Here is a 27,414-nt window from a genome sequence, read left to right as displayed (position 1 = left end):
CAGTGTTCTGGATTTTAGCCATTCTAATAGATGTTTAGTGGTATCTTGCTTTAACTTGCATTTCCTTGATGACATATGATGTGGAAAGCATCTTTTCACATGCTTATTTGCCTAATTATATATATAATTTTTGGTAAAGTGTCTCTTCTGGTCTTTGGCCTATTTTTTAATTATATATATATATATATATATATATATATATATATATATATATATATATATAAAGGTTTTATTATGAAAACAAAACAAATACCCCAGGAGAAGGGTCCTTGATTACCAGAAACATCAAAGAGTACTTTCTACCATTTTTATTCTGTTGTGTTGAGGCCAGCATTGCAATAAAGAAGCTAAATAGTTTCGGACTCATTTTCAGTAACTGACATTTACAGGAATATACTAGAAACGGCACTAGAAAGTTTTTAAGAAAAAGTTACAGTAAACTTGCAGGCACATCATACAGAAAAGTAACATTTTAAATATAAAAAAAGAAAACTTCCGGAAGCGTTATGCCAGTCCTGGGGACCAGGTTACACTGGGCGGATGCATCCTTCTCTGGGGGGGGGTTTCCCAGAGGGCTGTCACAGACGTGGTTGTGGCAGAACAAAAACAGAAACAAAAAGAAGACATACCTTACAGTTTGTAAGCAAGATGACGCGCCCCAGCACGAGCAGGGGTCTCTGCCGCCACCCCGGGCCTCCAGGGCTCCCGTGAGGCCCACCTACTAAGCACACGGTTCCTTCCCGCAAACATCCACAGGCTGACTCGAGGGGGCCGAGGATATCTCTGAAGAGAAATCGGCTTTGAAGTGTGCACGGAAAGCCTCAAGAAGCCACAGCACCGTCCGAATGGATGGCAGCCCTCTGCCGTGGCGGCCAGCGGCCTCCTCCCGGGGGCGAGGGACAGAGGTGTTCCAGAACCCGCGTGTCCCGCGCAGCCAGCGGGTGACCAAGTGCTCTGAAACGCTCCCACTGTGCCGGGGGCGAGGACCACACGCTCCCCACCAACCTAAGGGCTCACACAGGCCACCGCCCCCGCTAGGCCTGCAGCTGGACAGGTGCTCCACGGGACCCCCGCGCCCCCAGGCACCCTCTGCTCAGGGACGTGCGCTCGCTGCGCGTTGCCAGAGATCCTGCTGTAAGACCATCCGTCGTGTCATGTATTAATTCCTTAAAGTCCTAGTTTAAATATTCCATTACCAATCTGCTTAGAAAACACCTTTGAAACACAAGGGTAACTCTAAAAAATGTTAAGTTGGGATCCCTGGGTGGCGCAGCGGTTTGGCGCCTGCCTTTGGCCCAGGGCGCGATCCTGGAGACCCGGGGTCGAATCCCACGTCGGGCTCCCGGTGCATGGAGCCTGCTTCTCCCTCTGCCTGTGTCTCTGCCTCTCTCTATCTCTCTCTCTCTCTGTCTCTCTTTCTGTGACTATCATAAATAAAAAGAAAGAAAAATAAAAAAAATAAAAAATGTTAAGTTGAAAATCCACATGTATTTTTATTACAAACAAAACTTAATGAAAAGTTTAACAAACTGGCTCAACACTCACCAAGCGTCAGAATCACCAGCAGTAAGAAACATGGTAACCCGCCACCCGCTGCTTCATCGGTTCCATGTCCGGCAAGGGCATCTGTGATCCTAAGGGCCGGTGGAACCTGAATCCACTTTAGGATTTTTACAGACTGCCCCCTACTAGGATATTGATGACCCGAACCTCCCACCCACTCCAACCACCTGGAAACTCACCACCGGACCACAGGCCAGGCCACCTGCAGCTCCGTCCCCAGCACCCACTTCCAGGAAGTCCTCGCAGGGAGGTCTGGGACAGTGCCCTGTTATTTCTGTGCTAATGGGAAAACGCTCAAGCAGGGAGCCCAGTGTGGTCTTCAGGGAGCAAACCCTCCTGTGGCCAGAGGCTCTTCCACCCCCGTGAGAGTCTGGCCAGGCCCCTGTCGCTGGCTGGAAGGCTGCACTGGAAGGCTGCACAGGGCCGCAGGGCCCCTGCCCTGGGGGTTGGGAGGTTAGGGGTACCCCTTTGGGGGTCCTGGACGGCCGACCCCTGGCACTCTCGGCGGAAGCCACAGTGCTCCAAGCTCAGGCAGGCAGTGCGGGGTGTCCCTGCACTCAAAGGCTGCAGGGCAGCCTCTGGAAAAAATAAAACCGAAACATAACCTTCTGTTAAACTCTGTTTATTATTATTATTATTATTATTATTATTATTATTTACAATAGAAAGTTAAAAATCAAGACTTAGATTTACTATACATTTTTTTCTCTCAGATTACAAATTTTATATTATATAACTGGGGTTCCCTAAATTGATTTCTTTTAAAACAGTCCTAAAGAGACCAGAAGTGAGTACAAAAGAACTCAACACACAAAATGTGAAGACCGAGAATGCGCTGCAGCTGGAAGTTGTCTACACCCACACGTCTCCCAATCCCACATGTGGGCCCGGAGGACACACAGAGCCCTGTGGGGCAGGGTTGGGGAGGGCGAGCGTGCAGAGGAGACAGCACCGGACAGGCGCAGGAGGCCAGCACCTGGAGGCCACGGGTCCGCCATCGGAGCAGGGTCTGGGGCTCTCCTCCAACCACTGAAAAGGCCTGCATTTCTTTTTCTTTCTTTCTTTTTTTTTTAATGCATTTCTTTTGCAGTTTTTTTTTTCTAAACCACCAATGATGTTAATAAATAAAGTGTTCATGGGCCCCTGAGTGTGCAGCAGCGGCAGCTCACAAGTTGGGGACACACCATGGGGCTGGACTTTCGTAGAAAATTGCTGAACCTTACAAAAAAGTCTCCTTTAGTTTTTTTTTTTTTTTTAATCTTTTTTTTTTTTTTTTTTCCAGTTGAGGTAAAAGTTTCAGTGTATGGAAAGCTGCGCGTGGCACAGGCGGCCCCCGTATTCCCTCCCAGGAGCTCCCGACGCCCCTCTCTCGGTGCCCATCCGCCTCTCCCCACCGCTGCAGAAGCCCGGACTGGAGCCCGCAGCACCTCCACAGTCCCCTCACCCTGCAGCAAGAGGTGACCCCGGCCGTGGGGCTGAGCTGAGGGGACACAGACATCGCCTGTTTGCAAAGCTGACAGCCTATGGTGCAGTACCATCTCAGAGAAACTTCCTTTCAAACAATGCTTTCTGGAGCTACAGACCAGGTTGGGCATAAGAAAGGGGTTTTGCAAGAAACTTCAGATCACATCTGACATGTTTTTTTTTTTTTAATTTTTATTTATTTATGATAGTCACACAGAGAGCGAGAGAGAGGCAGAGACACAGGCAGAGGGAGAAGCAGGCTCCATGTACCGGGAGCCCGACGTGGGATTCGATCCCGGGTCTCCAGGATCGCACCCTGGGCCAAAGGCAGGCACCAAACCGCTGCGCCACCCGGGGATCCCTGGATTCCTTAACACTGAGTTTTAAAGAAAACCTGCAGGCGCGGAACCAGAGCAGCAGATCAACCAGAGCAAGGGACACTGCAGAGTTCCGGCGGGTGCGACTTCGCTGGTTTTGTCCTGATGTGCGAGTCCAGCGCTCAGTCTGAGTCGCTGCAGTGGAGCTGGATCCGCCGAACTGCTGCTCCCGGACCGAGGAGCTGCTGCTGCTGAGCCGGGCGGCCCTCCCGAGGGCGCAGAGCCCGCTTTCTCCTCCTTGGCAGGCTTCTCGTTGTTGTTCAGCTGCCCACGGACGTCCTGCCGCGCGTCTCCGACTCCTTCTTTTCCTGAGCTAACTCCTCCTTGGACTTGGCCGCCTGCTTCCTCCCGCTCGTGGAGAAAGGCTCCCTTGGCTTTTCCTGTCAACAACACTTGCTCCCGCACAGTGGTGGGTTTCAGAGGCTCAAAGTCAATCTCTCTCTGCTCAGGCCTGGGTCCCTGAGCGAGGGCTCCGGGACTGGATGAAGTGGACCCCGCAGCCCCGTGTCCCCGGGCAGCCGGGTGGTCTAGGCTGAGCTGGCGCCCTCGGCCTAGCTCACGGGCAGGCCTCGCTCCTCCTCTCCGGGTCGTCGAGGCCGATGCCTGCTTGCCGCCCTGCTTCGGCTGCCTGCTGGCCTGGCTGCGCTGCCGGCCTTCTCGGCGGGAGCCCTCTTCGGTTGGGCCTGCTTGGCGGCGGGGCCCCCTTGGCCTTCTCGTCCTCAGACTTGGCCTTGTGCCTCTCCGTGTCCTCGTCTTCGTCCGCGTCCTCCTCCTTCTCCTCCTTTCCCTTCGGCTCCTTCTTCCTCTCTGGCTTGTTCCCGGGCCCGCGACAGGGCAGCGAGCTGCTCGTGCACAGCCTCAGCTGCTCCTGCAGCTCCGCCAGCCGGGCCCGCTCCTCCCCCTCCTCCCCCTCCTCCTCCCCCCCCCCCCCTCCTCCTCCTCCTCCTCCTCCTCCTCCTCCTCCTCCTCCGAGCTCTCCTCGCTGCTGCGGCTGCTCTCGGCGCCCCTGCTCAGCACGGGGGCTGCGGGCTCAGCCGGCATCTTAGCAAACCGCACCTCAAACACGGCCGCAGCTTCCTGGCCACGGCCACCACCTTGTGGCCTGGGGGTTGTACTGGTAACAGCTGGAGAACATGAACCGGGTGTCAGCAGCGAAGCCCTGCGCGTCTGGGCACTCGCGACTGTCCGTCTTCTTGACAGTGCTGAGGTCCATCGGGTGCTCGGTGACGTCGTGGTAGTCGTGCAGCTCCAGGGCCTCGGCGTCCACCGGCTGGAGAAGGGCCAGGCGCAGGCCGCACGCTTCTTGCACGGCCTGTCCTCGAGGACGCTGTCACAGTGCCGCGAGTGCTCGGCAGCTCGCCCTTCCGGCCCGCATGCTGAGGCACCTCGCCGTCCTCTAGACCCTTCCAGGGCGGTGCGATGGGGCGGCCCCCACTCTCTCGCCGAGCCCCCACCTCGGCCTGCTTGGGGTCTGACGATGGCGGCGGCGATTCGCTCCGGCTCGCGGATGGAGTGGGCGTCGTGGTGGCTGCTTTCCGCTTTGCACCCTTTTCCTTGACGACAGGCGCTGTGGGAGGGGCCACAGGGATGGATGATGGGCGTCGAGGGAGGGGGTGGGGCGGCGGCGGGGGCGCAGGGACCGACGTGATGTTTGCGGTAATGGTTGGCAGAGGGGGGCAGCAATGCCAGGCGTCTGGAGACAGTGGGGGGACGCTCTGGAAGGGGGTTGCTGGGGAGACAGAGGACACGGCCACCACTTGCTGCCCACCTGCACTCCGGGTTCCTGCGCCGCGTTCCGGCCTTTGCCCTTCGGAGCAGGGGGTAATAATTCAACTTCGTCCTGGGGCACCTGGGCCACTCTCTGCAGAAAAATTTTCTCTAAGGCTTGGGCCGTTAGCACTGTGTCGTCTGTGGGCTTGTTGTAAATGTAACAATTTGTAAACATGGTGTGGAAGTCCTGCACGCATTCGCTGGCGCTCCAGTAATAATTATTTTCTAGTCTCTTCTGAATAGTCCCCATAGCCATCGGGTGTTTATGATTTTATGGTAATCGGGCAGGTTTAGCTTGATTGCATCCACGGGCTGGTAGAAGGGCCAGGCGAGCTGGTGATTCCAGGGCGTCTTTACCACCACGTTCTGCGCGTACTGCAGCTGCTTGGTCTTGCGGCCAGGCTTGGCGGGGTTGGAGACCTCCCGCGGGTTCCCCGGGATCCCCGCGGGCGCGACCGTCCTGGTGGTGGACATCCTCCGCGGCTCGCTCACTGGCCGTCACAGCAGCGGCTCAGGGAGGCCCTCGCTTCCACTGCGCTCCTTTTGGAGGCCTGACATCCCCTTTGTAGGCCCAGCCAGGCAGCACTTGGCCTCGGCGGCTCCGACGGCCGTCCCTCCGCTCCCTATATAGATTCTGGATAACAGTTCTTTATTAGATGGTTCTTTTGTAAATATTTTCTCCAACTCTGTGCTTTGTCTTCTTATTCTCTTGACACTGCTGTTTGCAGAACAGAAAATTTTAATGGAGTCCAGTGTATCAGTTATTTCTTTCATGGATTGTGCCCTGGTGTTGGATCAAAATCATAGCCATACCCAAGTTCACCTGCATTTTCTCCTACATTATCTTGCAGAGGTTTTATAATTTTGCATTTTATATTTAGAACTGTGATCTGAGTTTATATTTGTGAAGGATGTGAAGTCTGTGTCGGGACTCAGTTTTTTTTGCATGTGGTGTCCAGTTTTACAGTATCATTTGTTGAAAATACTGTCATTTTCTTTCATTGTGTTGTCTAGTCCTTTGTCAAGATCCATTGACTATATGAATCTCATTAACTTTTAAAAGGATGTGATAGAATGAATTTGAATATCTAAGTGAACATAAATGGGAGGTTCCAAAGAGAAGAAATGGACTGTGGTAAGGCATTGAAATGAGTGAGGAGGAAAGGAATCTTGATTTATTAAAGAAACTGTGATAGTTTGAGCATATGTGCAAGAGAAGCATAGAGATTGTTGAGTATTAGCTTAACCATGGTAAGACTATTATACTAAATAATAGGAAAGCCATTTAAGGATTTTTATGCAATTGCATGAATTTTAAAGGTCTTTAAGTGTTTATACTTTGGCAGTGTGTAGAATGTATTGAAGGGGAAAGTAGGGAAATAATGGTTTCAGTTGGGAGGCTTTAAGAGGAAAGGTAAGAGATTATCATGAACAGAAGTGACATGGAAGAGATAGGTCATAATAAAAATTTAATAAGTAGAATAAAGAAACACTTGGCTGAGTTTTGGGAGAAAGGGAAAAGGGATGTTTTAAGTAATACTCCTGAATTTTTATCTTGACTTCTAAGATATAGATTGAGGGGGGTGGGGAGCAGGAGGGAGGAAGGAGATCATTACTTTTTTTTTTTTTTTTTGGCACTAATAAGAGAACAGTGCATTAGAGAAACAATATTTGGATTTATTGACATAAATAATTGAAGCTTTGATACTTTACTGGATTTACCTGGGTGAGAGTAAGGTCCAGTGTTCTTAACTAAAACTTTGACATGGCAGACCATTTAAAATTTTCCATTCTAGCTGAAGTCTGAAAAATGAAGTCTCCTCTATTCAAAGGAGAGAGGTTATTAAGTGTAAATATAAAGAAGGATAAAGGGTCAAATACTAAACCCTAAGGAGAAGCTCATAATTAAGGAAATGTAAGGAAAGATAAGCCTTTGAAGAAAAATTAGAAGTGGATGAACTATTAAGTAGGGTTGTTTTGGGATACCAGCAAATAGGTCTAACTCTTAAATAGAACCAAGAATTTGATGAAAATGAGAAAGGAGAAAATTTCATATTAGAAAAAGGAATGTCACTAGTGCTCGTTTTTTGAGTACCTGCTATATAACATGCATGATCTGAGATCCCACAGTAAGCAAAAATGCAGATATTCCTTTGCTCTCAGAGCCTGCTTCCTAATTGGGGAGAGGCTGAACCTATAATAAATGAGTAAATTACATATTTTTGAAGGGCATAATGCTGAAGAAAAAAAAAAGTCCTGGTAAGGGTAATGGGGAAATGATGTGGTTGGCAGAGAACTTTGCAAACTTAAATAGGGTGGTCATAGTAGATTTCAATGACACACTGATTTAAAGCAAAGGCTTGAAAAGATGAGGAAATAAATCTTAAGGATATTTTAGGTAAAAGTGTTCCAGGCACAAAGAAAGAATTGAAACAGGAGCATACTGAGTTGAGCATACTGAGTTGAGCAATAGCAAGGGGACCAGTGTGGCTGGAGGAGAGTGTTTATGGGAAAAAAATGATCAAAAAAGCAAGTGAAAATTGTATCTTTTCATCTCTTTTCACTTTTATTGAGAGATAGTTGACACACATCACTGAATGAGGTTTAAGGTATACATCATAGTGCCTTCCTTTCTTTAGTTTACCTAATTGTGAGAATACAATATATAATACATAAACAAAGTATGTATTAGTTGACTGTTTATACTATTAGTAAGGCTTCCAGTCAATGGTAAGCTATTACGAGTTTGCCTCTTAATTTTGGAAAGTTAAATTTTATATGCAGATTTTCAACTATGTGGAGGGTCACACCTCTAAATCCCTCGTTGTTCAGGAGTCAACCATATATGCCACAACTGCTCTAACCATTCCTCCATCATTGGACACTTAGATTGTTTCCCTGTTTCTGCTATTATAAATAATGCTGCTGTGTATCGGGAGGTTCATTTATCTTTTCTTGTGTTTTCAATTCCTTTGGATATATTCCCAGAAATGGACTGTAACTAGTTCTATTTTTAATTTTTGAGGAGCCTTCATTCTGTTTTCCACAGTGGCTGTACCAGTTTACAACACCCACCCCCCCCCCCCAAGGGTGCACAAGTGTTCTCTTTCCTCTACATCCATACCAGCATTTGTTATCTTTTGCTTTTGGATGATGGCCATTCTAACAGGCATGAGGTGGTATCTCATTGTAGTTTTAATATGTATTTCCCTAATGACTAGAGGTGTTGAACATCTTTTCATATACCTGTTGCCTATCTGTGTATCTTTTTTTGAAAAATGGTTATTAGGTTTTTTGCTCATTTTTAAATTGGGTGATTTTTCTGCCATAGAGTTATGTGCATTATTTATTTGGTTTGGCTATTAATCCCTTATCAGATATATGGTTTGTGAATATTGTTTCCCCGTTCTGTAGGTTGTCTTTTCAATAGTTGATGGCTTCCTCAGGTGTGAAGAAACTTTTTAGTGTGATGTATTCCCACTTGTCTATTTTTTATTTTTTGGTTACATTTTAGGTGTGATTTCCAAAATATAATTACCAAGACCAGTGTCAAGGAGCTTTTATCCTGTATTTTACTTCTAGGAGTTCTATGGTTTCAGGTCTCACAGTAAAGCATTTATTTAATTTTGAGTTAATTTTGTGAGTGGTGTAAGCTATGGGTCCAGTTTCATTCTTTTACATGTGAGTATCCATTTGCTCCAACATCATTTATTGAAGAATTGAAGACAATTCTTCATTGGGCATTCTTGACTCACTTCTCAAATATTTGTTGACCATATATGCTTGTATTTGTTTCTGATTCCTTATTCCATTGGTCTCTTTGCTTCTGTGCCAGTATTCTACTGTTTTAGTGACCATGGCTTTATAATAAATATAACAAAATCAGGAACAAGAATGCCTCATGCCTTGTTCTTTCTCAGGATTTCTTTGCCTTTTTTTTTTTTTTTTTTTGGCTTCATATAAATTTTAAGTTTTTTTTTCTATTTTTGCTAAAAAAAAAAAAAGTCACTGGAATCTCAATAGGGACTGCATTGATCTATAGATAGTTTTTGGTAGTATTGACATTTTAATAATAGTGATTCTTCCAGTCCAGGAACATAGGATACCTTTCCTTTTTTTTTTTTTTTTTAAGACTTTATTGATTTATTCATGAAAGATACAGAGAAAGAAACAGAGACACAGGCACAGGCAGAGGGAGAAGCAGGCTCCATGCAGGGAACCCAACGTGGGACTTGATCCTGGGTCTCCAGGATCACACTCTGGGCCGAAGGTGGCACTAAACTGCTGAGCCACCTGGGCTGCCCTACCTTTCCATTCATTTATGTCTTCTTCAATTGCTTTCATCATTGTCTTACAGTTGTTAGCATAGATCTTTCACTTCCTTAAATTTATTCCTAAGTATTTTATTGTTTTTCATGCAATTATAAATTGGATATGTTTCTTTATTTCCTTTTCAGAAAATTTGTTATTATAGAAATTTTATTTTGTATGTCAATTTTGTGTCTTACAACTTGGCTCAATTTGTTGATTATTTTAACAGTTTTTTGGTTGAATATTTAGGATTTTCTCTATACAAAAACATGTTATTTGCAAATAGAGACTATTTTACTTCTACCTTTTGAATTCTGATGCCTTTTCTGTTTGTTGACTAATTGCTCTAGCTAGGACTTTTAGTACTATATTGAAGAGGAGTGGTGAGAGTGGGCACTTTATCTTGTTCCTGATTTTGGAAGAAAAGCTTTCAACCTTTCACCATTGAGTGTGATATCAGCTATGGGCTTGTCAATATGGCCTTTATTATTTTGAGGTATGTTACTTCCATACCTCATTTGTTAACTGTTTTTCTCATGAATGACTGTTGGATTTTGTCAAATGCTTTTTCTGTGTCTATTGAGATGATAATAGGATTCTTTTCTTTCACTCTATTAATGTGATGTATCACATTGATCAATTTCCATATTTTGAGCCATCCTTTCATCCCAGGGATAAATCCAAGTTGATTATGGTGAATGGTCCTTTTAATAGGCTGCTGATATCTTTTCTAGTATTTTGTTGAGAATGTTCCCATTTATAATCATCAGGGATATTGGCCTATAGTTTTCTTTTTTAGTAGGGTTCTCATCTGTCTTTGAGAACGAAGATAGTGCTGACCTCATAAGGCTTATTTGGGGATGTTCTCTACTTTTTGTTTTTTTGGAGAAGTTTGAGAATATTGGTATATTAATTCTTAGAAGTTTAGTAAAATGTACCAGTGAAGCCATCTGGTTCTAGGCTTTTCTTCATAGGAACTTCTTTTTCTGTTTGTTTGTTTTTTTAATTTTTATTTATTTATGATAGTCACAGAGAGAGAGAGAGAGAGAGAGAGGCAGAGACATAGGCAGAGGGAGAAACAGGCTCCATGTACTGGGAGCCCAACGTGGGATTCGATCTCGGGTCTCCAGGATCCAGGATCGCGCCCTGGGCCAAAGGCAGGCGCCAAACCGCTACGCCACCCAGGGATCCCTTTCTTTCTCTTTCTTTCCTTTGTTCTCTGTTTCCTTCCTTCCTTCCTTCCTTCCTTCCTTCCTTCCTTCCTTCCTTCCTTCCTTCCTTCCTTCTTCCTTTTCTGATTCACTCTCCTTACTAGTAATTAGTCTAGACAGATTTTCTATTTATTCCTGAGTCCATTTTAGTAAGTTGTATGTTTCAAAGAAATTTTTTATATCTTCTCAGTTGTCAGTTTTCTGGTGTATAGTTGGTTGTAGTAACCTTTTATGAATTTTTGTACCTTTGTGGTATTCATTGTCATATCTCCTTTTTCACTTATAATTTTGTAATTTGAGTTCTTTTTTTTTTCCTGTTAAAAATGTATCAATTTTATCTTTTCAAAGAAATAACTCTTAGGTTAATTTTTTTTCTATTGTTTTTAATTTCTCCATTTCATTTATTTCTGCTCTAATCTTCATTGTTTTCCATTTTCTTTGCTAACTTTGGGCTCAGTTATTTTCTGGTTCATAAAGGATAGAGTTAGGTTATTTATTTGGAATATTTCTTGCCTCTTAGTGTAGGCATTTATTGGTATGAATTTTCCTCCTAGAAATGCTTTTGCTCCACCCCTTAATTTTTGTAATGTTTCCATTTTCATTTGTCTCACAGAACTTTTATTTCACCTTTTTTTTTTTTTTGGATTCATTGATTGTTCAAGAATGTGTTATTTAATTTCTGAGTATTCATGAATTTTCCTGTTTTCCTTATTTTCAACTTCTATTTTCACATCATTGTGATCAGAGAAAAATAATTGATATGGTTTTAATTTTCTCAAATTTGGTAAGGCCTGTTTTATGGCCTACCATATAGTATATGCTAGACAACGTTCCATGTGCACTTAAGAAGAATGAATTTGGCTGTTATTGCATAGAATGTTTTGTATATGTCTAAGTCCATTGGGCCTCTAGTGTTGTTCAAATCTGCTATTAACTTACAGATTCCTTGGATAATCTACTATTGTTGAGCGTAACATGTTAAAGTCTTTAACTGTTATTGTATTAGTGTTTATTTCTCCTCTTATCTCTGTTCTTTTTTGCTTTATTTATTCAGATGCTTTGATGTTGGTTCCATAAATATCTAGTTGTTATATCTTGTTGATGTATTGACCCCTTTATCATTAAATAATGACCTTTTTGTTCTCTCTTTTTATAATTTTACTTTGTTTTTTTCTTTTTTTCACATATTTTACTTATTTACTTGAGAGAGGGAGAGCATGAGTAGGGGCAGAGGGAGAGGGAGAAGCAAATTCCCTGCTGGGGACTCTGGGGATCATGACCTGAGCCCAAAGCATACACTTAATTGACTGAGCCATCCAGGTGCCTCTCTTTTTTATGATTTTAAAGCCTCTTGGTTTGATATAAATGCAGCTATTCCTGCCTTTTTTTTTTTCTCATTACCATTTTCTTGAAATATCTCTTCCTTTCCTTTTAGTTGCAGTCTATGTGCATCTTTGAGGCTAAAGTATTAGATCTTTCTTTTCTTTCTCTTTTAAATTCATTTAGCTATTCTGTCTTGATTGGAGAATTATTTACATTTAAAGTAGCTATTGATAGATCAGGACTTATTTTTGCCTTTTAAAAACTTGCTTTTGGGATGCTGGGTGGCTCTGTGGTTGAGCATATGTCTTTGGCTCAGGGCGTGATCCTAGGGTCCTGTGATTGAGTCTTGCATCTGGCTCCCCATGGGGAGTCTCCTTTTCCCTCTGCCCATGTCTCTCCCTCTCTCTCCATGTCTCTCATGAATAAATAAATAAAATCTTTAAAAAAATGTTTTCTGGTTGTTCTGGAGATGTATTGTTCCATGTTTTCTTTTTTGTTTTAATGTCTTTTGGTACTAGTATCCTTTGCCTTCTTTGTCCTGTTCTTTTGTGTGATTGCTACAGTTTTTTTCTTTGTGGTTTTCATGGGCTTACATAAAACATCTTAAAATCACAAACCCTATTTTAAGCTGATAACAACTTTACTTCCTGAAATTCCTAAAGTTGATACTTCTACTTCTTCTCCCCCTCATATTTTAGGTAATTTCTTATAAAATTTACATATTTTTTGTATTCGTAACTAATAACAATTACTGTAGTTATTGTATTTTTACTACCTTTATTTTAACTTTTAAAGTAGAGTTGTAAGTGAATGATGCACCACCATCACCATATTACAGAATCTAACCTTTACTGTTTACTATTACCAGTGAGTTTTATACTTTCTTTTTTTTTTAAATTTTATTTATTTATTCATGAGAGACACAGAGAGAGAGGCAGAAACATAGACAGAGATGTAGGCTCCATGCAGGGAGCCTACATGTGGGACTCCAGGGACTGATGTGGACTCGATCCCGGGACTCCAGGATCATGCCTTGGACCACAAAGGCAGACGCTTAACCACTGAGACACCCAGGCATCCCTATACTTTCTTTTTATATTTTTATAAGGCTTATGTTTTACTTTTACTCAGAATTCCCTTAGTGTTTCTTATAAGGCAAGTATAGTGATAATGAACTCCCTCATCTTTTGTTTGGAAAAGTCTTTATTTCTCCATTTCTAAAGGACAGCTCTGCTGGGTATAGAATTCTTAATTATTCTTCAATATTTTGAATATGTCATCCCATTTTGTCCTGTCCTAAAAAGTCTTTGTTGAGAAATCTGCTTATAGTCATAGAAGTTCCCGTGTATGTACTTTTCTCTTTTTTCCTTAATGCTTTTAAAATTGTTTCTTTGGCTTTGACAATTTAATTGGTCCTTTTTGGTACAGCTTTTTTCAAAGTCAGCCTATTTCAGGTCTTTTGAGCCTTATGGTTCTGTATGTTCATTTCTCTTCCCAGGTTTGGGAAATTTTTAACCACTATTGCTTTCAGTTTGCTTCTGCCCTTTCTCATTCTCTTTTCCTGGAATACCCATTGTATTTATGAGTCCCTTAGGATTTTTTCACTCTTTCTCATTTTATCTTTTTGTTTCTCTGACTGGATAATTTTCCTATGTCTTATTTTTTAGGTCACTAATTCTTTCCTTCTGCATGGCTAAGTGTACTTTTGAAATTCTATTAACTACTTCAGCTCAATTACTATTTTTTTTTAACTCTAGGATTTCTTTTTATTTCTGGGTTTGTTGGGTTTTTTTTCTGGTTGCTGTTTCTATGTCAATAAAACTTCTTGTTTTATTCATGGATTATTTTCCTAATTTCATTTAATTGTCTATGTGTTATTGTAGTTACCTAAAGTTAAGAAAATTATTATAAATCTGATAGTTCCTAGATCTTCATTTTTTTAGGGTCAGTTTTTAGAACTTTATTAGTTTCCTTTTTTTAAGATTTTATTTATTTATTCATGAGAGAGAGAGAGAGGCAGAGACACAGGCAGACAGAGAAGCAGACTGCATGCAAGGAGCCTGATGAGGGACTTGAACCTGGGAATCCAGGATCACACCCTGAGCCAAAGGCAGGTGCCCAACCACTGAGCCACCCAGGTGTCCCTATTAGTTTCCTTTGATGGTCTCATATTTACTTGGATTTTGTTATCTTTGATTTCGTACATTGGTATCTGCACACTTGAATAATTTGGCTCCTCTTCTAGACTCTATAGATTTGCTTTGGCAGAGATAGATCTTCAATAGTCACCTCAGTTTAGGTCACTAGGCACTGATTTTGGGCAGGTGGTGCCTGCTATTATGGTCTAGTTTTTGGCAAGGCAACTTTCCAAGCTCTAAGTTTGGGTATAGGGAAAGAGGTGGAAATCTGTAAGATGTGCCCCCCAGTTGCATGAATTTTCCATCTGGCTTACTAGATGGTCTGGACTGGGTACTACATTTAGTAGACAGGGCTGTAAATTCATTTCCTTTCACTAGCAGGGGAGGACCCAGTGTCCGCATGGCTCATTTGAGGGTACCTGAATCTACACAAGAGTGTGCACTGAATTTCTTGGTCATCTGCTCTGCAGATGTAGAAAGCCATGGGCTGTTCTCTCTTTTCAAGTGCAGCTAGAAGCAGAGCTTTTGGATGGCCTGTACAGCAGCTCCCCATGTGCTCTTGTTAGGTTCCCAGGTCACAAAAGTTGAAGGCTATATTAATATACTTGGGGCTATGAATTAGTTTCTCTGCCCAGGAGCAGTGGGAGGGGCACCTTTAAAGGCAATAAAGCTCTTTGTGTGTTATTTTATCCTGACCTGTGTCCCAAGTTCCCTGGCCAAATATCAGCCACTGGCTTTGCTCTGCTCACTGTTGTATATGCCTGTCTGTCTCTTGGCTACAGTATTGCTGGCTTGTTGTAGCTCCCATTTTTCACCAGCCCTTCTGGTCAGGTGGGGCTGGGAGATGCTATCCTCAGTGGTGGGGCTGTTTTAGTTCCCTTTTCTGAATGGGATGGTGCTGCTCCAGGCTTCTCTGCTTTTCTGTCTTTTGACTCAGTGAGAGCCAGAAGCTACTCTCAACCTTGGCTATGAGTTAATTCCTCTTCCTAGGTACAGCAGGCCACCCCTCTACACCTGGTACTGGCTTTGCTCTAGAGACAGTTAGCTCTGCCTTTCTGCTTATTGGCTTACACATTGTTGGTTACAGAGCTTCCAGATATCCTTGCCAGCCCTTCTGGTCAGATGGGGCCTGGGAGCCACAGTGGGTGTGGCTGTGTTTCAGGTTACTTGCTTGGGTGGGGTTGGGAGGGGCGCCTCCTGGCCTTGCTCACATGTTCCCCAAACGAGTTTTTCTTCTGGGTGAGGCCATGATGCACCCTCAGCCTTGGCTGTGAATTAATTCCCCTGCCTGGGTGCAGCAGGGGAATTTTTCATACCCTGTACTGGCTTCGCCTTGGGGACTGTCAGAACCACCCACACACCTCTTGGTTGGAGTATTGCTGAGCTATACAGCTTTTAGGTTTTCTTGTCAGTGCCCTCTGGCAAGATGGACCAGAAGACAGTCTCCCCAGCAGATGGAGCTACAACTCCTTGCTTGGGTACAGTTTCTAGAGTCAGCAAAACTTGTATGAGAACCCAAATGAAGCAGACCTGTACTCCAGTGAGTTCTCTGGTCACAGTTTGTCCCAGACTTGGTTCTGGTGATGAGCAAAGCTGCTGGTTGGGGCCACTACTTGGATTACTAATCACTTGGGGAGTTGTAGTCATGAATTCCATCTGCTAAGATCTGTGTGTTGGTTATTGCAAGCCTCACAGTTTCCCCTGCAATTCTCATGGCATGGGACCAGAGTAGGGGCTCTCATGAAGTAATCTGCAGTGGTGGGGTGGTGGTGGTGGTGCTGATTGTCCCCTTGAGTTCTCTTCTTTTGGGGGGAACTGGAGGTTCAGGGAAGACCTTTCCATGTGGTGTTGCTCCTGTCTGGGAGAAAGACAAAGTAGTCAGAATATAGTTGCTTCTCTTACCCTTCTAATACAGTCTGTCTTGGTCTCTGTGATGCAGGGGATGTTTCAGTATCATCTCTGTATTCTAGGATTTTCTCAGCTGTGTCTTGTTTGTCAGTAGTTGTTTTTCTGAAGGGGAATAAAGCAGAAATGACCTATGTCAGCATCTTGTTGATGCCACTGTCTCTTAAATTTTCAGAGTTAGCAAGAATCTAAATTGATCTTCTTTGGGATACACACATACACACACATACATACATACACTATATATATTGGGCTATATATACACATACATAAATTGTGATATATGTATACACACATTTCCATATATGTATATATGGAAATATAAGTTAACTCAGGCTCATCAGGATCTCACAATTATATTTGGATTGTGAAATTTCATTAATGAGTACATGTTAATAATGGTAGTCATGACTATATTTGATTAGGTTAGTTTAAACAGATAGCTTCATATCTTAAGATCAACTGATTAGTAGCCTTAGTTACATTGGCAAAACTCCTTTGCCATGTAACATAACTTAATAATGTTATAACAGCAGGGTTGGAGACCATGAGGGCTATGTTACAAATCTGCTTACTGTAATTTAATCGCTGGTCCCTGTGATTCCTCTCATATACAAAATGCATTCACCTTTTCCCATGATTTCCAAGGATTTCACTCCATTATAGCCACAATAAAAAGCCTAAATCTTCAATTAAATCTAGTCTCTCTGTAAATCTAGAAATCATCATGCAAATTATCAAGTAAATGTGGTAGATCTCCTAGACACAATTCCTTCCATCTGTTAACCTGTGAAATTAACTATAGAAGTTATCTCCTTCCAAAATTCTTAACATATAATCATAGGACAGGCATCAGGATAACACCTGACATTTTAGTTAATAAGGAGAGGGAGAATGGAAGGTAGAAAAAGAAATCACTGGTTCAAAGCAGTTTTGAAATGTAGCTGGGAAAAGTTGAGCTGGAGTTCTTTGATTTGGTTGTAAGATATGGGTTCTTACTTCTGTTGTCTGGACTCTTGGTTCCACCTTCTGAGTCATTCTTCCTTTTGCATGAAAAGTAGTATGTGTTTTCTTAGCAGTAACTAGAACCCCTAACCTGCAAACCATCTTCCTTTTTTAGCTACTTCCTACCATTTTTAGCTCTCTTCCTGTGTTTCTACCATTCCATCAATATATCAGTGTTACCAGTACCTACAATCTGCTGATCATACCAACACTTCAGTGTCTCTCATCCTTTCATATCTGACTTCCCTTCTTAGGCAGTTTAAATTCCATTGCTTCATATTGGAATGACTGCCTTACGTCGACCTTCAACTTCCTTGTTGTCCTTTGATAGTCACTAAAGCACTAACAGATTTTCATAAAAAGGTTTATTTATTCATTCATGAGAGACACAAAGAGAGAGAGAGGGAGAGACAGGCTTCCTGCAGGGAGCCTGATGTGGGACTCGATCCTGGGTCTCCAGGATCATGCCCTGGGCTGAAGGCGGTGCTAAACTGCTGAGCCACCTGAGCTGCCCAGCACTAACAGATTAACTGTGCCTCTCAGCCCCCTCAGCTGTGCAGCTGAATGTGGCTGGGGAAGAAAACAAGCAGTGTTGTCTGTCCTCACTGTATGTGGATGATCACTGCCTTATTTTTGTTCTTGTACTTCCAAGGAATCATTGTATTTCTCTACTCCATTCACTCACCCATTTACCTCAGGGTATAGCACATTTTTCTCCTGTCTTTAATATCCATCTTCAGCGTTCATGTCCCTAGCCTCAGATGATGATCTTATATCTTATTTCACTGAGAAAATAGGAACAATCAGAAAGATTTTAGTAAGCTCCAACAAGCCTTCAACCTATCTACAAACTCTCTTTTCTCCTTTATCCTGGATAAACCGTCCATGCTCCCAGCAATTGTCACCCCTTTCTCCTATAAGTAGAACCCATGCCTGCCTGACATGACTCCAGAGACTTTTCTATTGGCCTAAAGACAGTTTTTGTATCTCACATCTTAAAAAATGTTTTTCTCTCCATCCTAATTCTTCCTCAGCTATCACATCATTTTTCCCTTTCCTTTACAAAATATATACCTAAAAATAATTACATATATTGCCTTTAGCTTTTATCTTTAGAATTTTTTAAATTCACTTTAGTGAGGGCTTTGCTGTTACCATCAAGCAGACACTGTTCTCATCAAAGTCACCAGTGATTTAGATCCAGGGGTCTCTTCTCAATCTTCATCAAACCTATCACCGGCTTTTGACATTGATAGTTTAATACCTACTTGACTTGATGTCCTTGACACTAGGAATCACTCTTAATCCTTCTCTTATTTTTGTGCCTTATTCTTGCCACTTTCATTATTTTCTGATTTATATCTCCAGCCTGAAATTTTCACCTGAGGTACAGACTGATTAATATATCTAGGTCTCCACTAGACATGATTACTTGAATACCTAACAGGATCTTAAATATAGCATGTCCAAAACATAGGTCCTGTTTCCCCCTCTCTCCCAAAACCTACTTCTTCACAGTCTTCTCCATTTCATAAATGGTGTTTCCATTGTTTCATTTTTAAAAATATTTTTAATTGAAGTTCGATTTGCCAACATATAACTCCCAGTGCTTATCCTGTCAAATGCCCCCCTCAGTGTCCATCACCCAGTCACCCCATCCCCCAACCTGTCTCCCCTTCCACTACTCCTCGTTCATTTCCAATACTTAGGAGTCTCTCATGTTCTGTCTCCCTCTCTGATACTTCCCACTCATTTTCCCTCCTTTCCCCTATAATCCCTTTCACTATTTCTTATATTCCCCGAATGAATGAAACCATATAATGTTTGTCCTCCTCTGCTTGACTTTCATCACTCAGCATAACACCATCCCGTTCCATCCACGTTGAAGCAAATGATATTCATCCTTTCTAATGGCTGACTAATGTTCCATTGTATACATAGACCACATCTTCTTTATCCATTCATCTGTCGATGGACACCAAGATTCCTTCCACAGTCTGGTTATTGTGGACATTGCTGCTATAAACATTGGGGTGCAGGTGTCTTGGTTTTTCACTGCATCTGTGTCTTTGTGCACAGTGCAATTGCTGGGTCGTAGGACAGTTCTATTTTTAACTCTTGGAGGAACCCCCACACAGTTTTCCAGAGTGGCTGCACCAGTTCACATTCCCACCAAGAGTGCAAGAGGGTTCCCCTTTATCCACATCCTCTCAAACATTTGTTTCTTTTGCTGTTAATTTTCACCATTCTCACTGGTATGAGGTGGTATCTCATTGTGGTTTTGAATTGTATTTCCCTGATGGCAAGTGATGCAGAGCATTTTCTCATGTGCTTGTTGGCCATGTCTATGTCTCCTTTGGTGAAATTTCTGTTCATGTCTTTTGCCCATTTCATGACTGGATTGTTTGTTTCTTTGCTGTTGAGTTTAATAAGTTCTTTATATATCTTGGATACTAGCACTTTATCTGATATGTCATTTGCAAATATCTTCTCCCATTCTGTAGGTTGTCATTTAGTTTTGTTGACTGTTTCTTTTGCTGTGCAGAAGCTTTTTATCTTGATGAAGTCCCAGTAATTCATTTTTGCTTCTGTTTCCCTTCCCTTCATAGATGTATCTTGCAAGAAGTTACTGTGGCCAAGTTCAAAAAGGGTGTTGCCTGTGTTCTCCTCTAGGATTTTGATGAATTCTAATATCATGTTTAGATCTTTTAACCATTTTGGATTTATCTGTGTGTATGGTTTAAGAGAATGGTTTAGTTTCATTCTTCTGCACGTGGCTGTCCAATTTTCCCAGCACCATTTATTGAAGAGAATTTAATGAAGACTGTCCTTTTTCCAGTGGATAATCTTTCCTGCTTTGTCAATTATTAGTTGACCATAGAGTTGAGGGCCTATTTCTGGGTTCTCTATTCTGTTCCATTGATCTATGTGTCTGTTTTTGTGCCAGTACCACACTGTCTTGATGACCACATCTTTGTAGTACATCCTGAAATCTGGCAATGTGTTGCCCCCGGCTTTGGTTTTCTTTTTCAATATTCCCCTGGCTATTCGGGATCTTTTCTGATTCCACACAAATCTTAAGATGAATTGTTCCAACACAGGGAAGAAAGTCCATGGTATTTTGATAGGGATTGCATTGAACATGTAAATTGCCCTGGGTAACATTGACATTTTCACAATATTAATTCTTCCAATCCATGAGCATGGAATATTTTTCCATCTCTTTGTGTTTTCCTCAATATCTTTCAGAAGTGTTCTGTAGTTTTTAGGGTATAGATCCTTTACCTCTTTAGTTAGGTTTATTCCTAGTATCTTATGCTTTTGGGTGCAATTGTAAGGGTTTGATTCCTTAATTTCTCTCTTTTCAGTCTCATTGTTAGTGTATAGAAATGCCACTGACTTCTGGGCATTGATTTTGTATCCTACCACACTGCCAAATTGCTGTATGAGTTCTAGAAATCTTGGGGTGGAGGCTTTTGGGTTTTCTATGTAGAGTATCATGTCATCGGCGAAGAGGGAGAGTTTGACTTCTTCCTTGCCAATTTGAATGCCTTTAATGTCTTTTTGTTGTCTGATTGCTGAGGCTAGGACTTCCAGGACTATGTTGAATAGCAGTGGTGAGAGTGGACATCCCTGTCTTGTTCCTGATCTTACAGGAAAGGCTCTCAGTGTTTCCCCATTGTGAATGATATTTGCTGTGGGCTTTTGTAGATGACTTTTAAGATGCTGAGGAAAGTTCCCTCTATCCCTACACTCTGAAGAGTTTTGTTCAGGAATGGATGCTGTATTTTGTCAAATGCTTTCTCTGCATCTATTGAGAGGATCATATCGTTCTTGTTTTTTCTTTTGTTGATATGATCTATCACGTTGATTGCTTTATGAGTGTTGAACCAGTCTTACATCCGGGGGATAAATCCCACTTGGTCATAGTGAATAATCTTCTTAATGTATTGTTGGATCCTATTTGCTAGTATCTTGTTGAGAATTTTTGCATCTGAGTTCATCAGGGATATTTGTGTATAATTATCCTTTTCGGTGGGGTCTTTTGTTTTGGAATTAAGATGATGCTGGCCTCATAGAATGAGTTTGGAAGTACTCCATCCCTTTCTATCTTTTGGAACAGCTTTAGTAGAATAGGTATGGTTTCTTCTTAAACGTTTGATAGAATTCTCCAGGGAAGCCATCTGGTCCTGGACTTTTGTGTCTTGGGAGGTTTTTGATGACTGCTTCAATTTCCTCCCTGGTTATTGGCCTGTTCAGGTTTTCTATTTCTTCCTGTTCCAGTTTTGGTAATTTGTGGTGTTCTAGAAATGCATCCATTTCTTCTAGATTGCCTAATTTATTGGCATATAGCTGCTCATACTACGTTTTTAAAATCGTATGTATTTCATTGGTATTGATTGTGATTTCTCCCCTTTCATTCATGATTTTATAATTGGAATCTTTTCTAATTTCTTTTTAATGAGGCTGACTAATGGTTTATCTATCTTATGAATTCTTTCAAAGAATCGACTCCTGGTTTTGTTGATCTGTTCTACAGTTCTTCTGGTTTCTATTTCATTGAGTTCTACTCGGATCTTTATTAACTCTCTTCTTCTGCTGGATGTAGGTTTTATTTGCTGTTCTTTCTCCAGTTCCTTTAGGTGCACAGTTAGCAGTGTATTTGAATTTTTTCCAATTTTTTGAGGGAGGCTTGTATTGTGATGTAGTTCCCTCTTAGGACTGCTTTTGCTGTATCCCAAGGATTTTGAAAGGTTGTGTCTTCATTTTCATTAGTTTCCCTGAATCTTTTAATTCTTCTCTAATTTCCTGGTTGACTTTTTCATCTTTTAACAGGATACTCTTTAACCTCCACGTGTTTGAGTTTCTTCCAAATATCTTCTTGTGATTGAGTTCTAGTTTCAAAGCATTGTGGTCTGAAAATATGCAGGGGACAATCCCAATCTTTTGGTATTGGCTGAGACCTGATTCGTGACCCTGTATGTGGTTTATTCTGAGAAAGTTTCACATGCACTTAAGGAGAATTTGTATTCTATTGCATTTGGATGCAAAATTATTTATATAACTGTGAAATTTATTTGGTCCAGTGTATCATTTAAGGCCCTTGTTTCTTTGGTGATGTTGTGCTTAGAAGATCTGTCATTTGCGGAAAGTGCCGTGTTAAAGTCTCCCACTATTAGTGTATTATCTAAGTGTGTCTTTACTTTGGTTATTAATTGACTGATATACTTGGCAGCTCCCACAATTAGGGGCATAAATATTCATGATTATTAGGTGGTCTTGTTGGATAGACACTTTAAGTATGATATAGTGTCCCTCTTCATCTTTTATTACAGTCCTTAGGATAAACTTTAATTTATCTGATGTGAGGATTGCTACTCCTGCTTTCTTTTAAGGACCATTTGAATGGTAACTTGTTCTCCACCCTTTCATTTTCAGACTGGATGTGTCCTTAGGTCTCAAATGAGTCTCTTGTAGACAGCAAATAGATGGGTTTTTAATTTTTATTTATTTTTTTCCAGGCTGAAGCCCTGTGTCTTTTGATGGAATCATTTAGCCCATTCATGTCAGAGAAACTAATGAAAGATATAAATATAGTGTCATCATAATACCTATTCAGTCTCTGTTTTTATGGATTATTTATTTTGGTGTCCTCTTCTTTTTACAGTGTTCCCCTTAATATTTCTTGCAGAGCTGGCTTTGTGGTCACATATTCTTTCAGTTTCTGCCTATCTTGGAAGCTCTTTATCTCTCCTCCTGTTTGGAATGGCAGCCTTGCTGGATAAAGTATTTTTGGCTGCATGTTCTTCTCATTTAGTACCATGAATATATTCTGTCAGCCCTTTCTGGCCTGCCAGGTCTCTGTGGAGAGGTCTGCTGTTAATCTGATATTTCTCCCCATATAAGTTAAGAATCTCTTGTCTCTGGCTGCTTTAAGGATTTTCTCTTTATCTTTGGAATTTGCAAGTTTCACTATTAAATGTCAAGGTGTTGAACAGTTTTTATTGATTTGGGGGGGTGACCTCTCTGTTTCCTGGTTCTAAATGCCTGTTTCCTTCCCCAAATTAGGGAAGTTCTCAGCTATTATTTGTTTAAATATACTTTCTGGTTCTCTGTCCCTCTTGGCATCTTCTGGAACCCCAGTTGTTTCCTGAGGCTGTCATTTATTTCCCTTAACATTTCCCCGTGGTTTTTAAATTGTTTTTCTCTTTTTTCCTCAGCTTCCTTCCTTGCTATCACCTTGTCTTCTATGTTACTCACTCTTCCACCTCATTAACCCTAGCTGTTAGGACATCAGTTTGGATAGCATCTCATTTAATTTATTTTTAATTTCAACCTGATTAGAGCTAAATTCTGTAGTAAAAAAGTCTCTAGAGTCCTTTATGCTTTTTTTTTTTTTTCCAGAGCCACCAGTACCTTTATAATTGTGCTTCTGAGTTGGCTTTCTAATATCAAATTGTAACCCATTTTCTGTAACTCTGTTGCAGAGAGTACAGTTTTGCTTCTTTCTTTTGTGGTTAATTCTTCTTTCTAGTCATTTTGTTCAGTGCACAGTGGCTGTATGAACAGGCTGAGTCAAGAATATCAGTCACGACCTAAGTAAATTTCACCGTAGATGATTCTGATGAGGTCAGAGAACAGAAAATGAAAACGAAGATGAGAACAAAATAAAAGAAAAGGGCCACTAAAGTGAAAAATAACTAAAAAGCAACAAAAAATAAAAGGCCAAAAATCCCATAGAAGAAGGAAAAAGTAAAAGAAAAAAACAGAAAACAAAACAAAAAACAAAAGAGGAAAAAGAGAAAAAAGAAAAGAAAAAAGGGAGATGGTGGTGGGGACGAAGTTGTAGTGGAGGGAGAACATAGTCTACCTGAGGGGTCCTAGAGGTTGATCCTCTTGGTTCTGAGTATATTAAGTTCTGTATGTTAGAAGATGCTCAGTTCTAAATGTATATAAACCAGAAATACATGTAGAGAGCCCCACCATTGATCACCAAAACATAAGTTAGATAAAAGAGGGGGGCAGAATGGGAATGAAGAGAGAATATAATCTCACAGAATGAACCAGCATGGTATACCACTTGGTTCTGGGTGCATGCTGGTCATGTTTTAGAAGGTATTAACTTCCACCATTGTAGAACAAAATGAGGCAAAGAAAACAAGCACAAAACAGAAACCCATATCTCATACATCTCCCAAAATCAAATTGAGTATGTTGTAGGGAATTTAGAAGTAAAAAATATATCTAAGACCTGTAATTGTAGAAATATGAAAGTCAAAAAGGAAGAATCTTAAAAATGAAGAGGAGGTAAAATATTATACTAAAGGTGGGAAAAGAGAAAAAATATTGGACATTTTTAGTCTAATATAAAAACGAGTTGTAATTGAAAAAGAAAAAGAATAAGATAAAAAAAAAAAAAAAAGCGGAGGACCCTCTAATTCTATATACTATATTCCCTCAATTTCCCCTCCGTCTGGAGCTTTCCAGCGCTGCTCGGTGAACCTGCTCTTGCCCTGACCTTCCAGCTGGTCTTCGGGGGAGGGGCTGCTGTGCTGACTCGCAGGTGTGTGCACCTGGGCGCTGCCCCGCCCCCCTGCCGGGTGTAGGGCTCAGGGGGAGCTGTTGCCCCGGTGAGGCCCCTGTCCCCTGGCAGCCCCGCCTCTCCCAGGCACAGGGTGACACCAGGAGGGACAACCCCACAGGCGGCGGCCAGGTCTCCCCAGCCCTGGAGTCCGCTCCCGCCGTGACCACCGCGGCTCCCAGTCCGCAGGGGCCTGGGTGCTCCCGGGGCGGGGGCGCCGATCTGCACAGGTCGGGGCGCCGGAGCAGGAGCCTCCTCGCTGTCCTGGGCCCTCCCCGCCTCGGCCCGTCCCGGGGCAGCGCAGGATCCCGGCTGTGTCCCCCGGAGGCCTGGGGTCCGGGGCCTGCGCTGCTGGAGTCGCGCTCCCGGGGAGCCCCCTCCGCCCGGAGCCCCGCCCGACCCCCCGGCTGCTCCCCCAGGCCCCGCGGGGCGCGCTCCGGCCCTTTACGGAGATGGGCGGCTGTGGGGCGCGCTCTCCCCCGGCGCCCCTCCCCTGTCCGTGACCCCGACCCGGAGGCTCCCCGCCGCCCCGGGATCCCGCCCGGGGTCCCTCTTTCCGTCCGGGAAGAGTCGTGGGGATTGTCAACGTTCCCGCTTCCCGGGGCGGGGCGCCCTGTCCCGAGGCTCTCCCCGGCCTCGGCGGCTCCTCGCGGGCCCTCCCCCACCGGATTCTTTTTTATTTTATTGTTTTCCGCCTTCCTGCCTTGTCAGAAGCGAAAAGCCTTCTCTCTGTAGGGTTCTTTACATCTCAGTTCGAATTTGAGGTGTTCAGGATGGTTTGAAAGTTATCTAGGGGTGTTGGTGGGGCCGGTGTGTGGAGGACCCCACTCCTTTGCATCCTGGCCCGCCCCCCGTTGCCACTGTTTCAGATGCTCAGGTCAAAGACTTCAAATCATATGGATTCATCTTTTTTTTACATTTTGTAACTGATGCCAGTTATTTCTATCATGTCTGCCTTTAAAATATAACCAGAATGCCTCGTTTTTATCTCATCACTACCTCCCTGGTCCAGACCATTATCATTCCTTATCGGAATTTTTGAAATCTCCTTTTCTTGCTGATGTCACCTTATTTTTATCTTTTCTCAATACAGTAGCCATGGGGATGGGATTAAGTCAGAATTTGTTAAAGCACCCCTAATTGTTTCCAATACCTCAAAATTAAAGCCAAAAAATTAAAGTGATTGCTCTGAGTTTACCTAGTTGCCAGGTTTTCTAGGACACCTCCCTTGATCACCATCTGTGAATTTTCAACCCTACTCTGTCATGCTCTATTCCTTTCTCTCTTTTTTTTTTTTTTTGCCTTATTATCATTAAATGAATTATATATGTCTTACCTATTTCTTTTGTTTTTCAATATCTCACCTAGTATCCCTACCTTTCTCACTCACATTATTTAAATGCCATGAAGACAGAGATTTTTTTCTGTTTTCTTTTCCCCATTTTATTTTTCTGTGTTCTTAGAAGACTCTATACCTGTGCCAAACCTATAGTGTGTACGCAGTACATCTTTGTCAAATGAATGAAGAGTGAATGAATGAGTACTTGTTATTCTGTTGTCATAATTTCCTGTTTATAAATTTCCCATGCTAGATTTTAGGCTCCCTATTGGTGAGCACTATATATATATATATAAATATATATATAAATACTTATGTATTTTGTATGTATATACATAATTTAATGTAGGATGTGTTGAGAAATGTGAAGAGTCTGAAACTTTACTTATAAGCTAGCAAGTTAGCCTGTGTAGTTCTATGGATGCTGCCAAAATAGGTGAGACTTCTGGTTCAGAGACTAAAGGATTCATTACTAATGGTGTAACACCCAGCATAAATGTCCTGTTTGCCTTAGTTCCTCTTGCTCCCTGAGTCCCAGGAGCAGCTCAGAGGGGCTCAGGCAGATATGCATAAGAAATAGGTTTTGCATCACAGCTAAGAAAGCCTGAGTTTATGGAACCCAAATCTTTTATAGTGGGATTCAAGCAAATGTGTCTGACCTATATTTAAGAGGAGTACATTTTCCTTATTATATTATACAAGATAATAATTTGCCCTCTCTTATAGATGGAGTCACTACTTCTATTTTTCATGAGCATTTACTGTTTTAATATCCTTAAAAGGATGGTCTGGTACAAAGGGGCAGTTAATGGCTCAGTTTATAGGACATGCAGAAACATGAGAGGCCCTGGAGAATTATGTCCCAATAGTACCTCCACTGGTCAGATTACCAGGAGACCCTTAAAACCATGTGTAGAATAATGTAATTAATAATTGCTACTTCAAATGCAATGATTTTGAATGTAAAGTTTTATTGTTTGTGCATTGGTGTTCCTTTAAAAGATTTCATCTACTTATTTATATAGCAGTCTTTTTGATTTCATGGTACTTTTACAAATATTTGACTTTTTACAAATTTTTACAAATATTTTGTGCTTTAAATAACTAATGAATATTAACTATTGATGAAGACTATAGTTATTTTAACATTATAACTCCAAAATTATTATAACTCCATTTGAATGCATGAAAAAGCCTGAAGCTCAAAGAAATACTATGAGTAGAGAACATGTTCTAAAATAGTATGCATAGTTTTAATGCATTTAAAGCTTATAATAACCTCTGCTTAATCAAATCAAATAAAGTAGAACCTCAATGTACTAGAATACTCAAATAACTTTTGTCCTCCTTCATGCAACTTTCAAGGAGGGTCATGAAATCTAGGAAGAAAGAGAGATAAACAGGGAGAGTTAACCTAGTGGACTTA

The 27,414-nt window shown here is 42.0% G+C and overlaps 1 protein-coding gene and 1 pseudogene across 1 annotated transcript in view; one reads left to right on the top strand and one right to left on the bottom strand.

Annotated features, from left to right (window-relative positions):
- The window catches only part of MALRD1 (MAM and LDL receptor class A domain containing 1), a 759,283-nt gene that overhangs the window by 135,422 nt on the left and 596,447 nt on the right, over nt 1-27,414 (top strand).
- On the bottom strand, nt 3,410-5,775 carry LOC144313328 (bromodomain-containing protein 3-like; annotated as a pseudogene).

This window comes from Canis aureus, chromosome 5 (assembly GCF_053574225.1).
Source record: "Canis aureus isolate CA01 chromosome 5, VMU_Caureus_v.1.0, whole genome shotgun sequence".
Classification (NCBI taxonomy): domain Eukaryota; kingdom Metazoa; phylum Chordata; class Mammalia; order Carnivora; family Canidae; genus Canis; species Canis aureus.
The sequence above is the reverse complement of the archived record's forward strand: the minus strand, read 5'-3'. Positions and strand labels throughout refer to the sequence as shown.